Source organism: Chrysemys picta, chromosome 13 (assembly GCF_011386835.1).
Source record: "Chrysemys picta bellii isolate R12L10 chromosome 13, ASM1138683v2, whole genome shotgun sequence".
NCBI classification, from domain to species: Eukaryota; Metazoa; Chordata; order Testudines; family Emydidae; genus Chrysemys; species Chrysemys picta.
In genome coordinates this window covers 20,999,029-21,006,844 of record NC_088803.1, presented here as the reverse complement: position 1 = coordinate 21,006,844, position 7,816 = coordinate 20,999,029, and positions in this window count along the sequence as shown.

The following is a 7,816-nucleotide window of genomic DNA, read 5'->3' as shown; positions in this document are numbered from 1 at the left end:
CTCCACTTCCCATGATGCTATTAACGCCCCTTGGGCCGTCTCCTTCCATATCCCAGAGAATGACCCCCAAGGAGCGGCCTTTGTTTTTCCCTGTCCCGACCCACCAGGGGCTGCTATTTTCCCTCCGCCGCCCCCCATTGAGCCAGGGTCTGAGGTGGGCCACGTGGCGCCAGTCCATCGGACGCCACGTCGAGGGTCTGCCCCCTGCTTGCCCGTCTCGGTGGGCCACGGGGCTTTGACAGGGGCCCCGCTGGGGGATAGCCATATATCAATAACCCCACCCCCCCATACGCTGAGAGAGGAGCTACGGGACTTTCTTGAGGACGTCCGTGGCTCCCGCAACAAGGTACAGCTTGCACTCCAGCGATGGGGGGATTTCCATAAGATCCTCCGGGCCGCGAGGGCCCTCATGGGGGAGGGTAAGAGGACCGGGAGGCAGGCCGCCGCGGCCTACCAACGGGTCCGCCTCTTCCGTGACTCCTTAATCGCTTATGGGGTAGGTCACGGATTGTTGCGCGGCCCGACGGAGGCCGTGGGTGTCTCTGCTAGCGAGGATCCGCCCGAGCCCTCCTCATGGCACCGATCATCTTCGCAACATTAAACACCCGGGGCTGTAGGATGGGTCTCCGCAGGAGCCAGGTGCTCTCCTTCCTTCGGGAGGGGGGGTACTCTGTGATTTTCCTGCAGGAGACCCATACGGATCCGGTCGCTGAAGCTAGCTGGCTGCTGGAGTGGGGGGACAGGGTCTATTTTAGCCAACTCACAGTTCGTACGGCTGGAGTGGCGACCCTGTTCTCCCCCGACCTACGGCCCGAGGTGCTGGGGGTCACCGAGGTTGTGCCGGGCCGCCTGCTGCACCTCCGGGTCCGCATGGAGGGGCTTGTAGTTAATCTCGTCAATGTTTACGCCCCGACATTGGGCCCGGAGAGGTTGTGTTTTTATCAGCAGGCGTCCGCCTTCCTCGGCACCTTAGATCCTCGCGAGTGCCTGATTCCGGGTGGGGACTTTAACGGCACCCTTGAGGAACGGGACCGCTCGGGGACCGAGCAGCACCAGGCCGCCGCGGAGGTCCTCCGGGAGATCGTCGAACATCACTCCCTGGTGGACGTCTGGTGCGACAACCACCCAGATGACGTTTCGACATTCACTTTTGACCGCATCTATATGTCACGCTTCCATCTTTCCCGGGCCCACTCCTCCAGCGTCCGTCCGGCCCCTTTTTCAGATCACCATCTAGCCACTGTGACAGCCTCTCTCTGCGCGGAGAGGCCGGGGCCGGCCTATTGGCACTTTAATAATAGCTTTTTGGAGGATGTGGGCTTCGTGGCGTCCTTCCGGGAGTTCTGGCTAGCCTGGCGAGGGCAGCGGCATGCCTTTCCCTCGGCGCGACGGTGGTGGGACCTGGGGAAGGTGAGTGCCCGGCTCTTCTGCCGTGACTACACTCGGGGCGCCAGCTGACGGAGGGATGCGGCCATAGGGCAGTTGGAACGGGAGGTCTTAGAGCTGGAGAGGCGTCTGGCCGCCAGCCCCAGTGATCCATCCCTCTGCGGAGTGTGCCGGGAGAAGCGGGAAGAGCTGCGGACCCTCGAGGACCATCGGGCCCGAGGTGCCTTTGTTCGATCCCGCATCCGCCTCCTTCGTGAGATGGATCGCGGTTCCCGCTTCTTCTACGCCCTGGAGAAAAAGAGGGGGGCTAAGAAGCACATCACCTGCCTTCTACCAGAGGATGGCACCCCCCTCATGGATCCGGCGGAAATGTGCGGGAGGGCCAGGGCCTTCTACGCAGGCCTTTTCTCCCCGGATCCGACCGATCCTAACGCTTGCAGAATGCTCTGGGATGAACTCCCGACGGTCAGCGCGGGCGACCGAGACCGGCTGGAGCTGCCTCTCACTCTGGCCGAGTTCTCGGAAGCCCTCCGCCGCATGCCCACCAATAAATCTCCGGGCATGGACGGGCTGACCGTGGAGTTCTACCGCGTGTTTTGGGACGTCCTCGGCCCGGACCTTGTCACCGTCTGGGCCGAGTCCTTGCAGGGCGGGGTCCTCCCTCTTTCGTGCAGGTGAGCCATGCTCACCTTATTGCCGAAGAAGGGGGACCTCCGCGCTTTACGGAATTGGCGTCCCATCTCGCTCCTCATCACGGACTATAAAATCATAGCGAAGGCCATCTCGCTGCGGCTAGGGTCCGTGTTGGTGGACGTGATCCACCCAGACCAGACCTACACCGTCCCGGGCCGCACCATCTTCGACAACTTGTATCTGGTCCGGGACCTCTTGGAACTTGGGTGTAGGGATGGTCTGTCGTTCGCCCCCCTGTCCCTGGATCAGGAGAAGGCGTTCGACAGGGTGGACCATGGGTATCTCCTGGGCACTCTGCGAGCGTTTGGCTTTGGGCCCCAGTTTGTGGATTTTCTCCAGGTGCTGTACGCCTCCACAGAGTGTTTGGTCAGGCTCAACTGGACCCTGACCAAACCGGTCAGCTTCGGGCGAGGAGTACGTCAAGGGTGCCCCCTCTCGGGCCAGCTGTATGCTCTGGCGATCGAGCCCTTCCTCTGTCTCCTCCGTAGGAGGTTGGCAGGGTTGGTGCTGCGGGAGCCGGTTCTCCAGCTGGTCCTGTCGGCGTACGCCGACGACGTGCTCCTCGTTGTCCAGGACACGGGTGACTTGGTGCGGGTGGAGGCTTGCCAGACCATCTATTCGGCGGCCTCCTCCGCCCGGGTTATCTGGGTCAAGAGCTCTGGCCTGGTGGTAGGGGACGGGTGGCAGGCGAGCTCCCTTCCACCCGTGCTTCAGGCCATCAGGTGGAGCACGGGTCCGCTGCTCTATCTCGGCGTTTACCTTTCTGCCACGCATCCGTCTCCGCCAGAGAACTGGCTAGGTTTAGAAGGCAGATTGTCGGAGCGGCTCCGGAAATGGACAGGACTACTCCGGTGTCTCTCCCTTCAAGGGAGAGCACTGGTGTTCAATCAACTAGTCTTGTCCATGCTCTGGTACCGGCTCAAAACCCTGGTCCCAGCCCCGGGCTTCCTGACCACCCTCCGGACGTTGATTCTGGAGTTCTTTTGGTCAGGACTGCACTGGGTCTCTGCGGGGGTTCTCCATCTACCCTGGAGGAGGGAGGGCAGGGCCTGAAGTGTCTGCACGCTCAGGTCCATGTTTTCCACCTCCAGGCCCTGCAGAGGCTCCTTTATGGTGCAGGTAGTCCGGCATGGAGCGTATTGGCGCACGCCTTCCTGCGCCGCTTCTGAGGGCTCCGATATGACTGGCAGCTCCTTTGTCTCCATCCGAGAGGTCTTCCGTGAGGCCTCTCTGAGCTGCCGGTCTTCTACCAGGACCTCCTCTGGACCTGGAAACTGTTTTCAGTGACCAGGTCGGTGGCGGCCACCGTGGGGGCAGATCTCCTCGCGGAGCACCTGCTATACAACCCCCAGCTTCGTGTGCAGGTGGCGGAGTCCCCCATGGTGCGCCAGAGGCCAGCAGAAGTCACCAAAGTCGGAGACCTCCTGGACTACGACTGGGGAGACTGGCTGGATCCCCTGACGCTCGCTCAGCGCATGGGGCTCTCCAGACCTCGTACTCCCCGGCGCGTACTTCAAGAGGTGAGGGCCGCTTTGCCGCCTGCTGCTCGGGACTATCTCGACCGGGTCCTGCGAGAGGGCACGCCACGCCCACCCTCCACTCGGAGCCCTCCAGACTTTTTAATCGGGCCCCTGCCCCGTGGACCCAACCAGCCCCCTCCCCGTCCATTCGCCATGAGCCGGCTGCACCATCTACAGCCTGTTCCGTTCCGGACTGCGCCAAGGAAACATCTATACATGCTCGTGCTCCATGTTCTTCATGTCCTCACCCTCGCGTCCCGCCCCGATACGAAGTGGCGGGACCTTCTGCCACCTCTGGAGGGTGAGGAGCCAGCCGGTGGGCCAGCCTTTATTCTGTTGTGATCCCGAAGCCCACTGGGGACATCAGTTGGCGGCTCCTTCACGGAGCCGTGAGCATGGGCGTGTACTTGGCGCGGTTTACCCCTATCCCAGACACCTGCCCCTTTTGCGGCGTGAGGGAGACCCTGGCGCATGTTTACCTGGAGTGCGCCAGGCTGCAGCCCCTATTCCGGCTCCTCACGGATATTTTGTTAAGGTTTTGGTTGCACTTTTCCCCTCACCTTTTTATTTATGCACTCCCTATCCATCGCCCCACAAAGTCGCGAGACCTCCTGGTCAACCTCCTTCTGGCCCTAGCGAAAATGGCCATCTATAAAACCAGAGTGAGGAGGTTGGCCGATGGAGTTTCCTGTGACTGTGGGGTGTATTTCAGGTCCTCCATTCTTTCATGTATCCGGGCAGAGTTCCTCTGGGCGGCGTCCACTGGCTCCCTTGACGCCTTCGAGGAGCAGTGGGCACTGTCCGGGTTTCTCTGCTCGGTGTCCCCGTCTGGTTCGCTTCATTTGACCCTTTGACCTCACTCCTGTCCCTGTTCTTTTATTAGTTGTCCCCCATAATTTTTTGGTCTCCAGGTCCTGTGGACCCCCCCCCCCTTAGGCTGGGGGGGATCCTTTAGCAGTGGGCGGGCTTCGCCCGCCCACTTCCTGGATCCCAATAGGTCTGGTCACTCAGGGAACAGAAAACTACTCATCCAGTGACCAGTATATTTGCCCTCTACCAGACTCCTGTACCCCACTGGTCTGGGTCTGTCACAATATGTACAATGCCTGGATAGAGAAATGATAAGAACATACTGTCAGTGGGTAGGAACCACATGCATCGTTCCCGTATGATCAGGGTTAGAAGTCAGGAGTCCCTGGCTTCCCATTCTGCCCTGTGTCTCTGATTTCACATTAGTTTGATGAAACTTTAGAAACACACAGCACAATCAAGTTAAGTGTTGCCTCTGGTCCTCTGCTTCTGAGTTGTGCAGGGCTCTAGGGGATGATTCCCCAAAAGCCCTTAAAGAATGGACATGGATAGATCTCTTCCCCAAAGCTATACCCCTTTGCTGCAAGTGAAGACCACAATTAGCTATACTCAGCTCATAGTAAGAGAGCACAGATTCATATAATCATAAAATATCAGGGTTGTAAGGGAACTCAGGAGGTCATCTAGTCCAACCCCCTGCTCAAAGCAGGACCAATCCCCAACTAAATCATCCCAGCCAGGGCTTTGTCAAGCCTGACCTTAAAAACCTCTAAGAATGGAGATTCCACCACGTCCCTAGGTAACCCTTTCCAGTACTTCACTAGCCTTCTAGTGAAAAAGTCTTTCCTAATATCCAATCTAAAGCTCCCCCACTGCAACTTGAGACCATTACTCCTTTTTCTGTCATCTGGTACCACTGAGAACAGTCTAGAGCCATCCTCTTTGGAACCCCCTTTCAGGTCCTGCTTTGAGCAGGGGGTTGGACTAGATGACCTCCTGAGGTCCCTTCCAACCCTGATATTCTATGGTTCTATGATAAGCAGCTATCATTCTTCTCCTCTGCAGACTAAATAAGCCCAGTTCCCTCAGCCTCTCCTCATAAGTCCTGTGTTCCAGCCCCCTAATCATTTTTGTTGCCCTCTGCTCGACTCTTTCCAATTTTTCCACATCCTTCTTGTAGTGTGGGGCCCAAAACTGGACACAGGACTCCAGATGAGGCCTCACCAATGCCGAATAGAGGGGAATGATCACATCCCTCGATCTGCTGGCAATGCTCCCACTTATACAGCCCAAAATGCCGTTAGCCTTCTGGCAACAAGGGCACACTGTTGACTCATATCCAGCTTCTCATTCACTGTAACCCCTAGGTCCTATTCTGCAGAACTGCTGCCTAGCCACTCGGTCCCTAGTCTATAGCAGTGCATGGGATTCTTCCGTCCTAAGTGCAGGACTCTGCACTTGTCCTTGTTGAACCTGATCAGATTTCTTTTGGCCCAATCCTCTAATTTGTCTAGGTCCCTCTGTATCCTATCTCTACCTTCCAGCATATCTACCACTCCTCCCAGTTTAATGTCATCTGCAAACTTTCTGCGGGTGCAATCCGAGCCATCCTCCAGATCATTAATTAAGATATTGAACAAAACTGACCCCAGGACCGACCCTTGGGGGACTCCACTTTATACTGGCTGCCAACTAGACATGGAGCCATTAATCACTACCCGTTGAGCCCGATGATCTAGACAGCTTTCTATCCACCTTATAGTCTGTTCATCCAGCCCATACTTCTTTAACTTGCTTGCAAGAATACTGTGGGAAACCGTGTCAAAAGCTTTGCTAAAGTCAAGGAATAATATGTCCACTGCTTTCCCCTCATCCACAGAGCCAGTTATCTCATCATAGAAGGCAGTTAGGTTAGTCAGGCATGACTTGCCTTTGGTGAATCCATGCTGACTGTTTCTGATCATTTTCCTCTCCTCTAAGCATTTCAAAATTGATTCCTTTAGGACCTGCTCCATGATTTTTCCAGGGACTGAGGTGAGCCTGACTGGCCTGTAGTTCCCTGGATCCCCCTCCTTCCCTTTTTTAAAGATGGGCACTACATTAACTTTTTTCCAGTCATCCAGGTCCTCCCTCAATCACCATGAGTTTTCAGAGATAATGGCCAATGGCTCTGCAGTCACATCAGCCAACTCCTTTAGCACCCTCAGATGCAGTGCATCCGGCCCCATGGACTTGTGTTTGTCCAGTTTTCTAAATAGTCCTGAATCACTTCTTTGTCCACAGTGGGCTGGTCACCTCCTCCCAATACCGTGCTTCCCAGTGCAGTAGTCTGGGAGCTGACCTTGTTCGTGAAGACAGAGACAAAAAAGCATTGAGTACATTAGCTTTTTCCACATCCTCTGTCACTAGTTTGCCTCCCCCATTCAATAAGGAGCCCACACTTTCCTTGACCTTGTTCTTATTGCTAACAACAGAAAAGCAACAGAGGGTAAGACCCATAGATAATGTTGAACAATCCATTTCCCTTAAAAGCATCTCTGAAGAAAATTATAAGCAAAATATTTCAATTAGTCCCTCACTCTGGTTTTAGCAGGTGTCTCTCTCTCTGGAGGTATGTTGACACTGCACACTTCTTTCAGCAGTGTGTAGAGTAGATATATGGCTTGCCCCCCAGCATGGGTATAAATAGCGGTGTAGATGATGAGTCACTATATGGCCATCTACTCACCCAAGCAGTGCCTCTCTCATCTGCATGGCTTCTTTTAGCCAGGTTGTGTCCCACTGCCTCCCTGCTGCCATAGTCTTTCACTGCTACTGAGCCTTTCACTGGTATGTGTACATACCACCGTGTGGAAGCAGCCTTGTTTTTTCACTGTGGCGTGTAGCTACACATACCCTACATGCCACTGCAAGTGGTCTGCAATGTAGACATAGCCAATGTGTGAATTCCTAACCACAATAAAGGTGTTATCTTGAAAGATGTCTATCTGACTTTAACTGGGTCCTACACATCTTAACTTTAAAAATAGAGGTTGGGATTCACAAAGGAGTGCAAGGAAGTAAATTGGCTAACCCCTACTGAAATCCAATGGGAGTTGGACAACTAGCCAAATTAGGCACTTTTGAAAATCCCTGTATTTTTTTTTTTGTAGATGCCTAGGTGAGGAGGGATCATTGGGATCACCTAGTCTGTCCACCTGTATAACGGAACTTCCTCCAAAAAACTGTTGATTGAATGAAAATAGATCTTTTATAGAAACATCCCATCTTGATTTAAAAATTGACAGTGATGGAGAATCCATCTCAACACTTGGTAAATTGTTCCAATGGCTAATTAGCCTCACTGTTAAAAATGTACACCAAATTTTGAGTCTGAATTTGCCTAACTTCAATTTTCAGCCATTGAA